The following is a 20,808-nucleotide window of genomic DNA, read 5'->3' as shown; positions in this document are numbered from 1 at the left end:
TCACACAAGACAACTGCATGTTCCATGCACGTAAAAAGTTTCTATCTCAGGCTTCCATTTTATTAAGGATTTCCTATTAAGAGTTTTATCAGGATGCAATGTTAACATCAGCAGCACCAGCTTATTTTTTCTTTGTCATATATGAAGCCAATGTAAATCTTTCTGAAATCCAAATATTTTACAATTTTGAATACCGTTTCAAAATTACAACATTTCATTTGAAATATCTGCTATGTTCCTGCACTGGTCAACTTGTACTCTCTTAGCAAATATAACATCACTTGGAAACTGGTGTGCCAATTGTCAAATGTCACATTCCAAATAGTTTTGGTAATGGGAGCAACAAATACATTAAATATCATTTGGTTTATTACTATATGAATAAAGACCTGAATTCCAGGATAAATTCCTAAATTGAAAGCATGATGAGTCTTCACATCTACAAAGGTATAAATTTTTATGCCATATCTCATATCACTCTCCTATAAGTCTTTTACATTCCTGTGATTACTATGAGAGAACTCTGCTGTGTATAATCAGACTTACAAATACATCAGTTCAGCTAATGAAGTGTCATAATAAATACTTCTTTGAATAAGGCTATTGGTGCATACAGAACATTTTACTTGTATCTCAGCCTTTGTGTATTTTACAGAACCTTGTACTATTTCATCTGTAACTATTTTCAACATTGAATGGCAGTACTGGCATTCTGTCCAATATGTTTCATCCCTGTTAAGACCCTCACTATATTTTTAGACCTATTCCAACAGTGAATTGTTTCATTTGGTTTTACAGCCATTTTACAAGTTTGCTGTTTTCTTCATCATCTAAACCAAGGAGTTCTGCATTCCCTGTTTGTATGTGTTTATTTGTTTGCTTGCTGGGGTTTTGTTTATTGATTTATTTGTTGTTGGGGCTTTTTTGCTTTTGTTGTTGCTTTGTTTTGTTTTTGTACCAGGAATCAAACTCAGGATCTTGTGCTTCCCAGGCAAGCACTTATCCTGCTGAGCTATATCCCTGGCCCCAATTCCCTATTTCTGTATTGGCTGACTCTTGCTCCATTACACTGTCACAAGAATTTTGGCTTACATGGCCAACATCAAAGTGATTATCATAAAACATCATCCTACACCCATACCACTCTTCTGTTATGGAAAACGTGTTTTACCATAATTTTTATCTTCATCATCCATGCATAAGTAATTTGATGATCACGTTTGATCTCCTCCGAAACTGGCAAATCTGGTTTTTCATGTGCTAACTAGGCTACTTCTACCAGAAAAATCAAAAGAAAACTTAAAAAAAAAAAAAATCCTAGACTAGTGTGAGTGTACTATAATACACTCAGGTAATACTCTGAGTATTTCTCAGGTAATACCTGAATGTCTGTAATACTCAGGTAAACAAACATGAAAATTGGTCCATGAAGCATCATGTGGGTATAACTACTGGTTTGACACTTTTTGTATATGGGCACATACTTTGCCTTTCATTGTAAGAAGTAAACACAAAGGTTGCTTTCTATATCCCTTGGAGGAAAGGTTATATATCTCAATGAGACAAACAGCCAGCTACTATTATGCTAAAGTCAAAACTTACAGTAGAAAACAAAGAGATGGGTTTGTGGGACCCAGTGTTATGTCCCAAAGTGAGCTGAATATAAAGAAACATTGTTCTCAAATCTACAGCAGTCCACTTTGATTATGATTCATCTTCTTCCCATGGAAGCCTATTTCTAGGAACCATCCAACTGCATTTTATTTAAGATTGCACAGGAAAAAGAGAATTTATCTCTATTTTTGCCTTCTGCAGCTCTCATATGATTTACTTGCCATGTTCAGGGACTGGTTACTGACCTTTAAGTGTCTCACATACCTTTAAGAAATCAACATACCTGGAAAGAATCTGTGCACTTAGATGCAAAAATGAAAAGGCTGAATAAATTCAGTCCTAATTTTCATTTTTATGCTACATTCACTGAGCTGTTACTGCAAATTATTGCAACATTCTTTCAAATAATAGTTTTCAACTAAGAGAAGAAGACTCCTAAAGCTCTTCCTAAAGCCTTTTTCTACATATCAGTGAAAAGCAGGCAGTTGGAAAACAAGCCCTACTTAAACTATATAATGATGAATGAATATTTAAACACATGGAATTATTTGAGAATTTCGCAGTGATTTAAAACCTTCCAAGAAATAGCAGCAAAGACCTCCCAAAACTGGTACTTCTTGGATATATTCTTAAGACATTTTATTTCAATTTATATGTATGCATTTTTCATGGAATATTCTGAGAATCTGTGAAATTTTTTGTTAGAGTTAAGAGGGGATAACCAGAATAATTCTTACTTTTGTGATTTGCCTAGAAAACTGATCATTATTGTAAAAATAAGTATGTGAAAATCTTTCCACTAGGCCATAAGTTCAACAATAATGTAAATCACATGTTTTATTCTACACAGAATTCAGTGTCTAGCATATAACACAGCACATATAATAAAATTTGCTTAATAAAGGAATGTTTTCATTACTATCAAAGGTAAATACTGATTAGGAATTTTTCTTTTTTGAGACAAGTTCTCACCATATAGTTCAGGCTGTTCTTGAGCTCACTATATAGCCCAAATTGGCCTCAATTTCACAGTGAGCCTTCTGCCTGACTGTCCCCATTGCTAGGATTATAGGCATGGGCCACCATTAAGAGCTGATTAGTAAATACAAAGCTATCGTTAGTTCTGGATTCTCTCTCTCTCTCTCTCTCTCTCTCTCTCTCTCTCTCTCTCTCTCTCTCATCTCTATCTCTACTTCTATTTCTCTTCTTCCCTCCTTCCCTCTTTCTCTCTGTCTGTCTCACTTTGAATTTAACAACTTCAAAATATAAAAATCTTTTCACTAACACTTGACTTTCTTGGGCAACACACACACACACACACACACACACACACACACACACACACCTGTGCCACACCTGTTCAATACTGTCATATTTGCCAGGCATTAGAAAAGTAAATTTGCCAAGCAGCATAAGAACTGGAAAATCATTATGTAACCACTGAGGAACAGAATACCAATCAGCCAATAATTAGCATCTGAAAATTCATAAAATTACAAACAAATCAAATTGCATGAAATTTCAGGGAGCATGACCTAAGCTGGGTTGGTGCCCTGAAGGTGGATGGGGCAGAAGTGGAGAGGTCAGTGAACTGTCTGACCACCAGACAGCAATAGAAAGTGCTAACCCAATGCCAGGAGGACACTGTGACAATGTGACATTTGCACAGGGATGCCCTAACATAACCCCAGTATGTTTTCTCAGAATGAGGTGACATTTCAAGTCAAACAGCTCTGCTCCCAATAGCACCTGCTCCCCAAACTCCACAAACTTAAATTTGGAAGAAAAAAAAAAAAAAAAAACGGGTACATTTTTGGGAGAAACTCAGGTTATACAGATGTGGTATCAAAATAATCCATTTTTAAAGGGGGTCTAACCAGATATTCAGTGTTTAATCTCCTTTTTACCTTTAAATCATCACATAGAGCTCAGAGAGATTTAGTTTTAAAACTCTAATGTGTGCAAACTCCTAACCCAGTTTGTCCCTATCACATCCTGCTAAATATGTGCTGAAACCAGTTGTAAAGATATCCTACTAAGAGGCTTGAGAGTAAGGCACTGTGGCCTCACCAAACAGCTGCTGCCTGGAACTGCTGTCCACATGCGAGTCTCTTCAAGTAACAGGACCACCGCTGTCACCACTGTCTCCAGCCTATCTAAGGTCACCTTTCCTGCAAGGCTGCTTCATTCTAGGAAAAAAACAGAGAGGTCACAGAATGCCAACTCCCTATTTGGCTTCTGTAATTACCAACTCTAACTCCCACATGGCTTAGGGAAAGAACCCTTAAGGGGAGTCCAGGATGAGGGATCCAACCTCCTAGCAGAATGAACCACTTCTGGGGGCTAATGCTTGACCTGTCTCACCTGGTCTAGGTCTGCATGTGCCAGTTGAATCTGTACCCACCCTGGTGTAAGGGTGACTGTTCTGCCAGACCCCTGCTCCACTACAGGTTCAGGAAACAGTCTGTGCTCTGCCTGGCTCCCAGCCCAGTGTTCAAATGGCCCAGCCACGTCACTGTGGAAAGGGAGTCTGGTTGTGCCCTCCTCTGAACTCTCCATCTGGTAGATTCTCTGGTCTCTTTCCCTCTCATTTTTAATCTGACAGACACTGCTGGACAGAGAAACTCAAAGCAGAACAAAGTTTATCTTCCCTTCTCTGCTTCTCAGCTGGTGTAATTGCAGGGGCAAACAAGGCTGGCCCAGACCAGGATGCCAGAAATTAAATGAGGGTCCCTGACCACTGGACCACATTAGTCCTGCCTTCCAAAGTCTTAATTAATTCTCCTCAGTCTGGCACATCCCTTGCTTCTGGAACACACAGAAGTGGCAGGGTAAGATGCCACCCGCATAGCAAATATTGAACAAAAAAATGTTGGTTGAGGATGGTGATCACCATGCCTGCTGGTTTGTGGCTTTGCAGTAAGAGTCAGTTTTAAGGTCTGAACATCAGCAAGATTTCTACCCCCCTTTCTAATGCAGACAGTTCTAACAGAATTATTCTGAATGATATTCAGTCACTAGCTCAGTTTGGAAGCAAAAGGATCTTAACAAAAAGTGGCAGACTTGACAGACAGGCTGCTGAGCCTGGGGACCAAAACAAAGGATGCAAACCAAAAGAAAAGAAGAGTGGATGGCAAAAGAAAATGAACGCTACACATTAAAAACAAAGGGTTTAAGATTATATACCTCAATTCTACAACTCTGAAATGAGCTATAAACATAACAATAGATCCAAGGGTAGATACCACTGGAGGCAGAACAAGGCAAGGGAAGAGGATAGCATCTGTTTGGAATTTTGATGCTGAGATAGACATAGGGCTAGCAGCAGAACAGATTTGATAGTAACACTGAGTTTTCAAAATACAAAAAGTGTTCATTCTGTCCTGTTTTTCACTTCATGAACTATGATGACCCACCAAAATTTGCTATTTTTCTAAGGGGACATTGTCAGATACAATAGAAACTCTGAATACATTTTTTTCCTCTGCATTCATTAACTCTGGCCCTTATCCACAGGCCTATTGCAGACTAAATTGGATTTTGGATCACTGGTACTGAGGCACTGCAATTAATTAACAATAAAAACATAATATTTATATCCAGGCCTAACAACATCTGACATTTAAACTATTCTGCCAGTCAGGCAAATTCCATTCAACAAATTTTCATTTTAATGAACATGACAGGCCACAGTTTACATGATAGGCCAAGAAGCAGAACTGAGTTGATCTTCTGGCATGTGCTTTCAAGGACTGGCCATGCTGCAGGAGAAATGAGCTAGGCAACTGTCAGAATAACAGAAAGACCTGATTCCTTGTTCCCCCTCTCAGACAGACCAAGGACATCCCACCCCCATATGCTTCCGCAAAGGCCCTAAGTTGAAACTGTCCTTGTTTCCTATGCAAGCTCAAAGTTAAGTGGTTACTGCCCCTCGTGACATACTGGCTAATTTTTGTATCTTTGGGCTGTTGACATTTTCTTTGGGGTACTAAAATCTCTTACCCATTCCTAATTAAAAAGTGATAAACGTTTTGCAAGCCATCCAAATAATGTGCAAAGTACACAAGAGTTGGAACTGGTGCAGCTTTTTCACTTGGCACAGGGCTGGCCTTCCGTATTTTGCCAGATGGTGTATTTCAGTAAGTCCCCAATCCCTGACTCAAGTGAGGGGTATTGTCAGTATGAGGCTGAAACACAGAATGTCTTTAAATGCTGGCTTATTTTGCATTATACTAACACCATGGGCCGAACATTTATTCTTGCTGAAACTTTCAAAGCTACAGAAGTTTCTGTATTTCTGTGATTCATTTGAGCTAACAGAAGATAGCACAGACAAAAAGAATTTCATGTCCATGAGAACCACATAAATTTTCTGAAAACCAATGTCACAGAGCAGATCTCCTGCCTGTTTTCCTATTGTTCCTGTAGGGGACACTGGTCTAAAGGACACTGGGTGAAATAGTGTGGATTTATCCAGACCCAGGTCTCCTACTCCAAAAATACAAATGTAAAGAAGACAGATGAAGCTGAAAAATGCAAACCATACATTGTAAGGCAGATAGAAGGTAAACAGATATGAGAAACAAAGTGAAAAAATTAACCACAAACAGCTGGTAGGATTCTTTCTTATTGGAAGGGTGGTATATTTCTAGGTCACATACCTAAAACACTCCTTATTTAGCTTTTATGTCAACCCAAAAGAACTGAAAAAAAGTTCCATTTTAGAAGTAACATTTATTTGGAGTATGGATTTGGCTGGACGGGTTACAACCTGAACAACTGAAATTAGCACCTTCACGGTGATACTACTTTAAGCAGTGTCTCTGACTATATCCAAGTAACGAAGCTCTATGTTACTTTTAAATATGAACATTAATAGAAGGATGACACTATTTCTGCTATTTGACCTAGTTAAGACTAAGGTTTCAGGTAAGTTGACATCATAGAGAGTGTGGACAGACATACACATTAATTACAGTAACAATCATATTTGAGAGCTTTACATGAAACCTCTCCTATATAACACTGAGATAAGTAGTATTATGACATGTATTACACACTAGCAAAGAGTATTTACAGTTAACTGACCTTCTTAAAAAGTGAAGTGCAAGGTCACAGACATGTAAGCAGAAGATTTTAGGCATCAAATCCAAGTCTATCTTCCTCTGTATTCTGTACTCTACACATTACAGTGGCATACAATGGCATTTGCAAGGGAAAAGGCATGAAGGAATTGATTCCTTTTGGCAACAGTCAAAATATCTTTTAAATATCAGGTATAAAACATTTTCTGACCACCAAATGCTTATTTAATTTTGAAAAATCAATTTTTTGATGTTGCTATGAGTAGTTTCATATTTGTTAATGCTTGCTTATATTCTTGAAAAAGTACAGCCCCTCTAGATCTAAAATGTTTTTCTGAAAGTCAGGAAGAAAAACAAGACACTAACTGGGTTAAATAAAAAATGTTTGACAGAACACAAATGAACAGAATCTGTAACTTTAACATGCCTTTGTGGGTGGCATATATGAAAATGGTCATATCAAATTCAGAACACAAAAGACTTAACATGTTTATTGTTGTAAACAAAGGCATTTGGTTAAATGAAGGCTACATAAAGCTTAATAACCAAATTCAAGTGAACACAAAGTAAAGAATGATATACTTTCTGTGGCTCAGTAATAGCTAATCTAATAATGGTAAATGGACGGTTACTGTTGATTCCTTTGCCTCTGTTTCATAAATGAGATAAAGCAACCTGGCACTTACAGTACTTTACAGTTTTGTTTGACTAAGTGATTTTAAAGCAGTCTCAAAATATAACAAAGTCATGACTTGAATAACTGCTGAATTGTAGCTTGCTTCTATCAGCACGTTAGAACTTTTCTCCAGTGTTAAAAGCTTACTGTTAACTAAAACAATCCTATAAAGCACAGTTTCTATCTATAGAACCAACCCATTTAGAAGGCAAAGAGTCACTGATACAGTATTATCTGATATTCTGTTTTACCAGGGCCAAACTTGTAAAATATGAACTATAAGAGTAGCCAAGTACTATTTATTTCTTCTAATACAACTCAGGAACAGTAGAATTTCTCTGCTTAATGATTTTTCATGGCACATTTCCAATTTTCTACTACAGTTTATTGATTTGAAATACTAAACAGATTTCTTTCCTTTTTAAACAATACACAAAGCCTATACCTCAAGTCCTATAGGCTATGCCTCCAAAAACAGTGGTAATGTTAAGTCATCAGGAAGCTGATGGGTAGGAATGTGAAGCAAAGCAGTGCCTTACTGAAAGGATATGCTTCTCCAATCTTGGAATCAGTTTGATCCCTGGTACCGATAAAAAAAAAAAAAAAAAAAAAAAAATCACAGTTTGGTATTTGTGCTTGGATTAGGAAACTGGTTGCACATGTGCTAAAATACTACCAATAATCTTGCTTCTCTTAAAGTCAAACTGAGTCAGTTTCTGATAACAGGAAACACATCCCAAGCCTTTGCTCCTGAATGAGCTCAAAACCTGCAGCTGAGAGCTGATGAGTTGCCCTTCACAAAAGCAGTCTATTTTCCTGCATTTTCCCCTCGTGCCCTGATATGGTTACTTTCAATTACCCTGATAACCCGGAAAGAAAAATATCCTACTCTCCATATTTCACTCACATAAGAAGAATCTGCAAGCTGTTTTATGTGACAGATGAAGCCTGTGTGCTGAAGTAACTTGTTCTGCCTGTCAGCCTCCAAGAAGCTACAAGGATGAGATACAATCATGATGACATTACTAGAGAGGAAGTGGGTCAGATACATGGTCACTTTAAAGCAGAGTGTCAACTATTCTTTCTACTTCAGTAATTTGATGCAGTGGTAGACAAAACATACACAGAGAGAAATAAAGATAAGAAAAGAGGAGTTGACTCTTATTATCTAAGGGTCCTCACACACTCCAACACAAATAAACACATTAACAGGGCTGTTCCCATTTGACCTTTAGAGACTTTTTCATTCTCCCCTCAGTCAAGAAATGTTAACTAAGGATCTACTATGAGTGGTACAACGTTAAAAGCAGACCCCTGCTACAGTCAAGGATAAAAAACATGCAATTAACCAAGGATAAAAAACATGCAATTAACCAAGAGTGACCACAGAATGAAGTTCTCCACAGTATGTCATAGTCATTCAGTAGTGCTATGTTTTCCTGAGGAGAAAAACATGATTAAAAAAAAAAAATGCAATTGAGATCAGTGTAATAAAGGATCCCAAAAAATAGAAATACAAGGTACTGAGGGAATTTATAATATGAAAATTAATCAAGTTCAGGGTCAGAAAAGGTTTCCAGGTGGAAGAGAATTAAAGATAAGTATAATAAAGGCAGCCAGTTTAGAGAATAGGGGAAGAGAACTAAGCAGAGGGCTTTCTTCCCCAAAATGCTTCCTTCTGAAGAAACCATTGTGATAAAGGCAGTAGTGGAAAACATAATGGAGAAAAGGAAGTCAGAGTTCACCACTGGGAGTAATTATCTTTATTTTAACCCCTAGTTTAAAAAAATAATTTTAAAAAGTTTAAATATTAGTGTAACTCTGTTCCTATCTTGCCACACAAGGGCAAAAGTTAATTACAATCACAGTTACTTGCTGATCTGCATATTAAGGTAGATTTTACTTTAAAAAAATCTAATTCATCTTGACTGCGCTTATTAAAACCCATGGGTTATTTTTAAAAATATGTTTTGACAGCAATGAAAGTTGTAGCAGATACAATATCAAGAGCATAAATTTGCTCATGGTAGAAGTACATGAAAATTAACCCAAACAGCCAGGGAATATAACTTTTTAAAAAAGATTTACATAGATATGTTTACCCTGATTTGAGTATTATACAGTATACATATGTGTTGAAACATCACATCATACCTTATCAATATGTACAATTATTTGTCAATTAAAAGACAAATAAATGAATGAATAAAAAGACTATACCAAGACTGTATGTTAAAATAGGTAGTAGAAATTCACAGTTTAGGGGCTGGGGATTTAGCTCAGCAGCATAAGCGCCTGCCTTGCAAACAGGCAGTGGTGAGTTCGATCCCTGGTACCGATAAAAAAAAAAAATCACAGTTTGGTATTTGTGCTTGGATTAGGAAACTAGTTGCACATGTGCTAAAATACTACCAATAATCTTGCTTCTCTTAAAGTCAGAGTCAGTCTCTGGCTTGGACCTGCCAGAATGATCCCAGGGACTGAATGAGAGAAAATAAAGAGTTGGCAACTTTGTAAAGGGTCAGATTGTAACTCTTGGGGGCTATGCAGGCCATGTGGCCCCTGTGTGGAACTTATAGTGGAAAGAAATCACTGACAATACATGAATCACTGTGTGCAGCTGTTTCAAAAAAAACTGTATTTTTTAAAAATTTTTTTAATACCAGGGATCAAATTCATGATCTTGCATTTGCCATGCAAGCGTTTATATCACTGAGCTAAATGCCTGGCCCAAAACTGGATTTTTTAAAATAAAATATAAATGAAGAGGAAAAGGTCCTCTAATATTTGGTAATGAGAATCCTAATTTGTTCTTGCAAAAAATTGTTTTGGATCATCATTCATCCCTTTCACATCATACAACTTTTTTTCCATGGGATCAACAATTTGAAATGGAGAGAGAAAACTAGATATATTTATTAGTATGCTTGTCCTTTTACTACCCACGGTGTGCCATGTGGATTATCTTTCCAAACTCAAAATCCTTCCCAAAAATTCAGAATCATTGGAAACTGCACTAGCATACTGAAGGTTGAATTTGGACCTAAAAACTAAATGACTAGTAGGGGCACTAACATGGAGAGAATTTTTTTAAAATGTCTTTTGCTGTTAACAACCAGCAATGACTTCAACAGCTGCTCTAAAATGCAGAACATCTACTGTAAATAACTATACTACACAAACCTTGAGCTTTAACATCCCATTGAGTAGCAGAATATTCTTCCCCACTGTAGTATAAAGAAAGGCACTTAAAACATCAGGTTCAAGGACGCTCTGACTCTGCCTCTTTTCTTCCTATAAGACTAAAATTCTCATATGGAAGATGTTCTTACTACACCAAAAGAAAAGTAATGCTCTTCCAGGTGGAGACCAGTGCAATTGTGTGCGGACTTTGCTACACTGTTTTCTTACTAGTTACTTCTCTGCCCAGTTAACTTCCCCAGCTGTTATGGATTAAGAACTGGTGGTCAATTTAACACCAGTTGGATTACATCAGCATGGCATTGAGCAAAGATGCTCCAACTGAGGAGGGTTGCCAGGATAAACAGGAGGAGAAGGGAAATGTTGAGGGTTGAGGCATTAATGAGGCATTGTGGGTTCATTAACCCACATATTGACCGAGTGGAGAATGAAAAAGTCTCAAGGGCAAATGGGAACAGCCCTGTTCCCATTGTACAAGTTGCTGTCTGAGCTGTTGATTCTCCTGGAGAAGCTTTGGTCCTCACATCAAGCACTGCTTCCTGGCTCCAGAAGGGAAGACATATGCTGCTTGGTCTCCTGGCAAGTACCTGATTGTGGTTGTCGTCGGAGGAGCTCGGGGTCTCCGTGTCACTGAGGATGGCTATGGTGCCTTTCAGGATAGCCCTGGTCTTTGCTGTGATTGTGACTTTTTGGCTCCAGCGTAGAACCCTCATCCCACTAGCATAGTCCTTCATCTTGCTGGCATAGACTTTCTGGCTTCCACCGCTGACCCTTGGGTCTTCCAGCACGGATCCGTAAAAGAGACTGTCGTGAGTCCTTCTTGTGGGCTCTGGACTTCCAGCTGGACTCGTGGAGGCATTGTCCTGAGTTCTAGATTTTTATCTGGACTCATGTGGGACATTGCTGTGGGGTTTAGGCTCTTGACTAAATAATTTATGTCTCTGGTATTGCAGATAGATTTCCTGCATTTTCCTGTGTTAACTCCCAGTGACCATTATAAAAATAATATTATAAACTCCACGTCTTGATCCTAATTGTTCTGTGTACAACCCCTGACTACAACACTAGCCCATGACCCTTTGCCTTGTCATATTTTCATAGTTCAATACTCTCCATCCAGTCCAATATACAATATAAGTGTTCTACCCTAACTCCCTATTTGAGTCCTCATCTCCTTACAAGGACTTCTATGTCACAAAAACTTTTATTAAATAAATATACATTCATTTCTCCTATTAATCTGCCATAAGTGAATTTAATTCTCAGGCCTAGTCAGAACAGAAGGAGGAAGAGGAGGGGTAGGAGAGGGAGAGAAGGAAGAGGAAGAGGAGGAGGAGGAGTAGAGGAAGAGAAGGAGAAAGAAGAAGGGAATGGTGGTACATGCCTATAATCCTAGCCCACAGGAGGCTGAGGCAGGAGGATTGCCATGAGTTCCAGTCCAGCCTTGGTTACATAGTGAGTTCAAGGCTGGCCTGAACTACAGAGCAAGATCCTATTTAAAAAAAATCCTTAAAAGATAAATTTTGTTTCTTCTACATCTGTGACTTAGATCTCACCTACAGTTCAACTTGAAAGTCTTATTTTGGGAGAAATACTAGGAAAGTTAAATAGGAGGAAAGTGGATTCTGAACTTATAAGAAACCTGGGGTTATTGGCCTTGAAAAAAGTTAGAGACAAGAAAATTTCCTTCACACATTCAACAGGTCATTCATTTCTAAAACCTTCATAGTGTTGAACACTTCCTTAGGCAAGGCACTGTGCAAGGCAATGAAGGTATAACACAGCCTTTATTTACCCCACGGAAGGGAAAACTGACTTTCTCTGTGGCACCCCACAGGATATGGTGTGACAGAGTAGAGCAGATTCTGGAAATGAGCACGACAGTCAAAGACTGCCACACACTGAATGGCAGCACCTCCCAAAACCCAGTTACATCAAATCCCTGGAGCCTGTACATGTTACTTGGTTAGGAAAAAGGTCTTTTAGATGTAATGAAGAATCCTGCAATCCTCTCCAAATATGCTGATCAGTGTCATTATGAGAGAAAGCCAGATTAAGATACATAAAAAAAGGCCAAGTAAAGTAAATAATTAGGAGCTTCATGCCAAAGCATGCCATAGAGGTTGAAAAGGGCAAGGATTCTCACCTGACGCCTTTTGAGTGCTCGCGGCCCTGCTGAACCTTGGTTTTGAACTTCTGCCTTCCAAAATTGTAAAAAAATTTAAGCTTTGTGTTTGAAGCCACCAAGGTCATAGTAATTGGTAACAGGACCTCTAGGAAACTAATGCAAAGTACATGCTTTTTACTAGCTGTATTATCTAGTACTAAGAACTCTACCTCTCTGAGAATAAGGCCCTGATTAGGCCTCTAACCACCACCTTTTAACCACCATCATCACTTCTAACCACCGGGTTAGAAATTAGGATGATAATGTCAAATATACAGCACTGGACCTAGAATAAAGTAAGTTGTCTACGCATATCATCATTGCTATTAAGGAGTTCAGAGTTATTAGAAAGCAACTGTAGATATTACAGTGCTATACCAACAGGTATAATAAATCCTAATTTATGTAGGAGGGATGTCTCTGCCATTAAATATAAATCTATATGGACCAGATAAATAGTTTTCTAGAATCACGAGAGAATAAAGATTTATATTATGTGGGAGGCTGGACTAAACATCTTCTAGACTTCCTGATACATCAGCAGAGTAATCATTTCTCTTTAGGCATAAAATCAAGATCCCCAGGTAACTCAGCAGGAGAAAATGATGAACCTACACAGCATTTTGCTCCCCCTTGGACAGGCCCTTCCCTTTCTGGGCCATGTTATCTTCAAATATCAAGTAAAAAGTATGCTATAATCTTCACTCAGGTATTTATACTTTGAGAATGTTATATCACATAATGACTCTGATCACATGCCTAACTTTTCTGATCCCCAGAATGAAGCAATTAGATTAGACCAGGGGTTCTCCAAAGCCAGTAAACCAGCAGAAACAGATAATGGCAAAGTGTTAAACCAGTTTCTGAAGACAGCATGGCCCAGAGGAGCAGGGCCTCTCCAAGGGGACAGCAAGCCCCGTGTAGCTCCATCACTTTCACCTGCTGAGTTATCATCTTCAAGGATCTTGGCTTTATGCCCAAACAGAAATGATTACCCTGCTGATTTGGAACGAAGTCTAGAGGATTTTTACTCCAGGCCCCATATAATATAAATCATTCCTTTTCTACCATTTCCATAAAATCAGTTCCTAGCAAACTTAATATAAAACATATATAACTTTTCTAATTTCTTTGCTTGTCTAAATTAAAAGTTAGCATCCTATATGTCAGCTCCCAAACGATTTCAGGTGTCAATTTAAAAATAATCTGAAATGCTAAAATTTTGGAACTCCTGCAGCACAAAATGGCCTATTCCAGCCTAATATCTCTGATATTTATTGATCGGTAAGACCTGTAGAGTTTGACCATCACAGAAGACTTCAAGATTAAGAAGTCAACACTTCAGAATTCAAAAATACTTAAAATTATGCAGAACTATAATAAACACAACAAAAGTAAAACTGGAAAGATCTGAAAAGGATAAGTAGATTGTATCAATATCAATATCCAGGTTGTATATTCTTTGATTACAGTTTTGCAAAATAGGAAAATAGGTAAAGTATGCAAAGGAACCTGTCTATATTGGTTCTTACAACTGCACAAGAATCTAAAATCCATATGAATAAAAAATTTTATTGAAAAAACATTAGACTCTGAAAGTTCTTGGATGTTTACTAAATAAAAGTGACTGTCTTTTATACATAACATATTAACAGTGATTATGAGGAAACACTATTTGGGCAAACATTTCCTAAGCATCCTCATATGTGTCAGGCACTACGAAGCCCCGGAATCCAATGGTCAACCCAGTCTTGCCTTTCATTCAGTATACAAACTAGACAAAAAGAAAGGCAGTGATTAAACAGGCAGACAAATAACTGCAAATTGTAACAATTGCTGTGAAAAAAAGAGCTGAAGTTAAAAAAAAAAAAACATAGATTACTTGGGATGATCAGAGAAAACTTATGAACAAATAACCATTAAGCCTTTCATAAAGCATACATTCTGGTCATATAAATTTAGCTCTAGGGGAACTATACAGATGAGCAGTAAGAATGAAAAATCAAATTGCCATTTATGGTCATGCTTTTACCTCTAATATCCTTATAGTCTTAATCAGGCGTAAATTTGGAAGAATATGCTTTGAGTTGAGGCTGCAGTGTGCTCCTAGGTAAGAGTGAAGGTAATTGGTTCACTCCTTTGAACCAATAAAAGGAATGCAAAGAAAATGCAAGGCTGACACTGATCTTTAACAAAGAAGGCAATACAAGATTATCCAGACATCATATAAACATTCAATAAACCTGGTGCTCCATGAGATTAAATTATTTAAAAGGTACATACAATATAAATTCCACTTGACTTCATTAAGGTAACAGTGAAAGTCTTGGCTCTTTATCCAAAACAGAACATGAAAATAGCTCATAATTGAAGCTGAAGAAGGACAAAACAATGGATCTTCAAAGAGCATAAACCTAAAAGTCTCTACTTTGTCAGAAGATTCATAATATTTAAGATACTGCCAAATACATCCCGAGTGACAAAGTTACAAATGTGCAGTAAGCCAGGAAAGTAAAATATAGCTGCTTATTCCTGTTAGTGCCATAGCAGCAGGGACAGAATAATATGGTTCACTTTGGGCCTGGTTTGGCTGAAAAGACATAGGTTTCAAATAAGTCTAGAATATTCCACAAAACTATGGAATATTCACATAATGGAACATTATGCAGCAGTCAAACCAAATAAAGTAAGGCACAGAACAATATATATTGTACATTACATTTTGTATAAGAAAGAAAATATTTTTCCCTGTGTGCATTAAAAAACAATGAAAAGATAAAAGATACTACAAAAATCCCACAAACACATGAAAACTGAATAACACACTCCTGAGTAATCAATGGATCACAGAGGAAATTAAAAAAGAAATTAAGCAATACCTACAAACAAATGAAATTACAGATACAACTTACCGGAATCTATGGGATGCAATGAAAGCCGTCCTCAGAGGAAAATTTATTGCACTGAGCTCCGACATCAGGAAAACAGAATGAATACAAATAAATAACATGATGCTAAACATCAAAGAGCTAGAAAAAGAAGAGCAAGTCAAGCCCAAAGCCAAAAGAAGAGAGGAAATTATAAAAATCAGAGCAGAAATCAATGCAATAGAGACTAAGAAAACAATCCAAAGAATCAATGAATCAAAAAGTTGGTTCTTTGAAAGAATAAATAAAATCGATAAGCCTCTAGCCAACCTTATTAAAAGAAGGGAAGAAAGAGCTCAAATCCATGCAATAAGAAATGAAAAAGGTGAAGTCACTACAGACTCAATAGAAATACAGAAGACCATCAACACCTATTTCGAAAACCTCTACTCTCAAAGGTTTGATAACACAGAAGAAATAGACAGATTCTTAGAAACATATGAAGTACCAAAGCTAGATCAAGAGGATGTAAAACTGCTGAATAACCCAATCTCTATCAATGAAATTGAACATGTAATTAATTCCTTACCTACAAAGAAGAGCCCAGGTCCAGACAGATTTACTGCAGAATTCTACAAGAAATACAAACAAGACCTAATACCGACACTCCTCAAACTCTTCAATGAAATTGAAAGGGAAGCAATTCTTCCGAAGTCATTCCTGGAAGCAAATATTACTCTAGTACCAAAACCTGGGAAAGACCCAACCGAAAAAGAGAACTACAGACCAATCTCCCTAATGAACACAGATGCAAAAATCCTCAATAAAATATTGGCAAATAGGATGCAGCAAATCATCAAGAAGATTATACACCATGTCCAAGTGGGATTCATCCCAGGCATGCAGGGATGGTTCAACATACATAAATCAATAAATGTAATCCACCATATCAATAAAGCCAAAAGTAAGAATCACATGATCATTTCCATAGATGCAGAAAAAGCCTTTGATAAGGTCCAACATTCATTCATGATAAGAACTCTACAGAAAATTGGAATAGATGGTCTTTACCTCAATATAATAAAGGCTATCTACGACAAACCAACAGCCAGTATCATACTAAATGGCCAAAAATTGAAAGCCTTTACTTTAAAATCAGGCACAAGACAAGGATGTCCTTTATCACCTCTCCTATTTAATATAGTACTGGAAGTACTAGCCAGAGCAATTAGACAAGAGAGAAAAATAAAAGGGGTAAAGATAGGAAAAGAAAAGTTAAATTGTCATTATTTGCAGATGACATGATACTCTACATAGAAGACCCCCTAAACTCCATTGAAAGACTCTTACATATAATAAATAAATTCACTAATGTAGCTGGGTACAAAATCAATACTCAGAAGTCAATAGCATTCTTATACACAAACAACAAAATCACAGAGAGAGAAATAAGAGAAGCCACACTCTTCATACTAGCAACCAAAAAATGAAATATTTAGGAATTACTCTTACGAAAGAAGTGAAACACCTATACAGGGAAAATTATAATACACTGAAGGAAGAAACCGAAGATGATCTCAGAAAATGGAAAGACATCCCATGTTCATGGATAGGAAGAATAAACATTGTGAAAATGGCCATTCTCCCAAAACTGTTATACAGATTCAATGCAATCCCAATAAAAATACCATCAACATACCTTATAGATATAGAGAAATCATTCCTAAGGTTCATCTGGAACCAGAAGAGACCTAGAATATCAAAGGCAATTTTAAGCAACAAAGGCAAGGCAGGAGGCATCACAATCCCTGACTTGAAATTATACTACAAAGCAACAGTAGTAAAATCAACGTGACACTGGAATCAAAACAGAGCAGAGGATCAATGGAATAGATTAGAAGATACAACCACAACTACAAACACACTCAACCACCTTATCTTCGATAAAGGAGCCAAGCAGGTTCACTGGAAGAACAACAATCTTTTTAATAAATGGTGTTGGAAAAACTGGCTCTACATTTGCCAAAAACTAAAACTCGACCCAAGCCTATCACCATGTACTAAATTAAAATCTAAATGGATTAAAGATCTGAATATTAAAACAGAAACACTAAATCTATTGGAAGACAAATTAGGTAGAAACCTTGAAGACATAGGGGTAGGTACAGAATTCATGAACAGGACTCAAACTGCACAGGAAATATTTCCCAGAATCAATAATTGGGACTACCTCTTATTAAAAAGTTTCTGTAAGTCAAAAAAAATCTCCAGCATAGTGAAAAGAAAACCCACAAATTGGGAAAAGATCTTAGTGAACTCCCCATCAGACAAAGGACTTTGTCTAAAATATATAAAGAATTAAAAAAAACTCAGACCCCCAAAATTCAAAGACCCAATCCAAAAATGGGCATCTGAGATGAATACACACTTCTCAGAGGAAGAAATACAAATGGCAAATAAATACATGAAAAAATGTTCATCATCATTGGTTATTAGGGAAATGCAAATTAAAACCACACTGAGATTCCATCTCACTCCTGAAAGGATGACCAGGATCAAGAAAACCAACAACAACAAGTGCTGGAGAGGCTGTGGGGAAAAAAGAACTCTCCTACACTGTTGGTGGGAGTGTAGACTGGTACAACCTTTGTGGAGGTCAGTCTGGAGATTTCTCAAAAAGCTGGGATTGGAAGTCCCATTTGTTCCAACTATTCCACTACTAGGCATCTTCCCAGAAGAACTGAAAGCATCATACCAAAGTGATATATGCGCACCTATGTTTATAGCAGCACAACTTGTAATTGCCAGATCATGGAAACAACCCAAATGTCCATCAACCGAGGAATGGATAAAAAAGCTGTGGTCTTTCTATACAATGGAGTACTACTCATCTATAAAGAAGGATCACATTGAGGTATTTATCAATAAATGGGCGCAGCTTGAAACCATACTCATAAGTGAACTAAATCAAACTCGCATCTGTGAACTCCGAATAGTTTCCCTAGAGTAGGAAATGAATCAAATATATAAAAGTACATGATAACCATGATTCCCCATTATATGGCCTTGAAGCCTTATAAAATTTTCACTCATTAATTGGAATGGCTTTATTCTGGGCTGTTTGATATTATGACCGGTGATGCAATGAACAGCTACTTTGAAGAAAATAAGACATAATAACAGCTAGTGCCGATTTAATACCATCTTGTCTTAAAGCCGCACCAAACTATGGTTCTTCTGTCTCCATTGATTTTATCATGTTGTAACTTGCTGGATTTTATCGTATGTGGTAGTATAAACAAAAATTGTTATAGTCAAAGAGATAATATTGAAACCATTGATCATTTTTTCTGTTAGCTGATTCTAAATACTCTACAATGCTTTCATCCACTTGAATGGTGTTACACAGTCTTGATATGTTTGATGCTATAGCATATGAAGTTATATTCAAATATTTCAAAGAAAAAGACACTATGGTAACTACTATTAAGTCGGGTTATTTGGTGGTGAAGCACTAGGTTGCTGAAAGTGTCATGCTTTAACCTGTATTGTTATGTTGTTATGCCCCCTTTTATCTCATCCTCTCCCTTATCCATTAAAAAATCATTTAATTTTTTAAAAAAAATATCAACCAATAAAAAATGCTGCTGGATCTGTTGGGAAAAAGAAACCCTTTACAACTCTTGGTTAGAGAGTAGACTAGTAGAAACACTGTGGAAATCAGTGTGGAGATTCCTCAAAAAATTAGGATTAGAGGTCCCATTCAACCCAGGTATTCCCCTTCTGTGTATCTTCCCAGAAGGATTGAAAAACATCACACCACAGTGACATATGTGAAACCATAAGGTTCAAAATATACAATAGTCACTATGAAATGGGAGGAAACTGTTCAATAAAAAGAAGAAACTAAGGGGAAAAGAGAAAGGATAGAAGGGAAAAGAAAAAAATGCAAGTTAGTTATACCATTAGTGTCACTTAGTTCACTGAATAGGAAAGGTTGTGCTAATATTGATTGAAGAAATTTTTATGCCCATATTTTGTACTTGAGTGACTAAAGATAATGATGTGTAATTTATCAACAATTGTTACTTTTTCATTATTTTGTTGTGAAAATTTGTTTTACCTTTTCTTCTTAATATTAACAAATAAAGTTGAAAAAAATAAAATAAAATAAAAATAAAAAACAATGAAAAGATGTAAAAGAACCTAGTAAAAATGATAGCGCTATATGGGAGATAGAGACAGAAATGAGTGTATAAAAAGAACAGGAGAATGTTTCACTTTATGCTGTTCTGTGTTACTTTTTTTAACCAGATGAAAAAACTACCATTAAAAAATTAACTCTATGAAAAATAGTTAGGTGTGGCTGGGGATTTAGCTCAGGAGCATAAGCACCTGCCTTACAAGCACATGGTCATGAGTTTGATCCCCAGTACACATACACACACACACACACACACACACACACACACACACACAAAATAGTTAGCTGTGCATAATCTCAGCACTCTGAAAAACTGAGGAAGGAGGATCACAAGTTCAAGGCCAGCCTGGGTCACATAAAGACTTAGTGATGCCCTGTCTCAAAATAAAAAACAAAAGACAGCTTAATAGGAAATAAGGAGATCTTTTGCAAAAGAGAAGGGATCCAAGAAATGGGCAGAGTGAGAAAGAAATTGTGAGATGTATTACGTTCATATAAATAACTCCCCACAAGAAATGTAATCACTATGTACCACAAACATGTATTAATGAATAAAAATTGAAAAAATAAATAAATAGATTTGGAAAAAATGAAATAAAAAATAAAAGCAGTGAAGATGTAATTCAGTGTAAAAGCATTTGGTCCAATCCCCAGTTTCATTAAAAAAGCGGAGGGGGGGGATGATAATTCCCATTGTTGGTGCTAGTATAAAAGAGCACATTTAATAAGACCATATGGCAATAAAAATTAAGGACTTTAAAAATGGAAAGTCCATAGATCCAGGAATTTCACTTTTAAAAACAAGTTAAAATAATAAGAGACTTATACATATACACAAACATACACATGAAGATGTTCACTGAAAAATTATCATAGTTAAAATTTTGGAAAAAAACTACATGCAAAATCATAGGAAATCAATAAAAGAAATTAAGAAACATCCAAACAGCAATATGTAGTTGTTAAAAATTACTCTGTAAAATATGTATCACAGA

General features: G+C 36.7%; 1 protein-coding gene across 10 annotated transcripts in view; it reads right to left on the bottom strand.

Annotated features, from left to right (window-relative positions):
• Window positions 1-20,808, bottom strand: part of Fhit (fragile histidine triad diadenosine triphosphatase) — a 1,402,288-nt gene that overhangs the window by 1,365,514 nt on the left and 15,966 nt on the right. For 2 of the 10 annotated variants that reach the window (XM_063257166.1, XM_063257169.1), the window contains exon 2: window positions 17,309-17,360. The exons of the other annotated variants lie outside the window; for them this stretch is intronic. The gene's annotated coding sequence lies outside the window, so the exon portion shown is untranslated. The remainder of the gene's footprint in view (window positions 1-17,308; window positions 17,361-20,808) is intronic. 10 annotated transcript variants of the gene reach the window in all.

Source organism: Cavia porcellus, unplaced genomic scaffold (assembly GCF_034190915.1).
Source record: "Cavia porcellus strain 051 isolate PalLab524CR breed Dunkin Hartley unplaced genomic scaffold, mCavPor4.1 scaffold_10, whole genome shotgun sequence".
Classification (NCBI taxonomy): domain Eukaryota; kingdom Metazoa; phylum Chordata; class Mammalia; order Rodentia; family Caviidae; genus Cavia; species Cavia porcellus.
The sequence above is the reverse complement of the archived record's forward strand: the minus strand, read 5'-3'. Positions and strand labels throughout refer to the sequence as shown.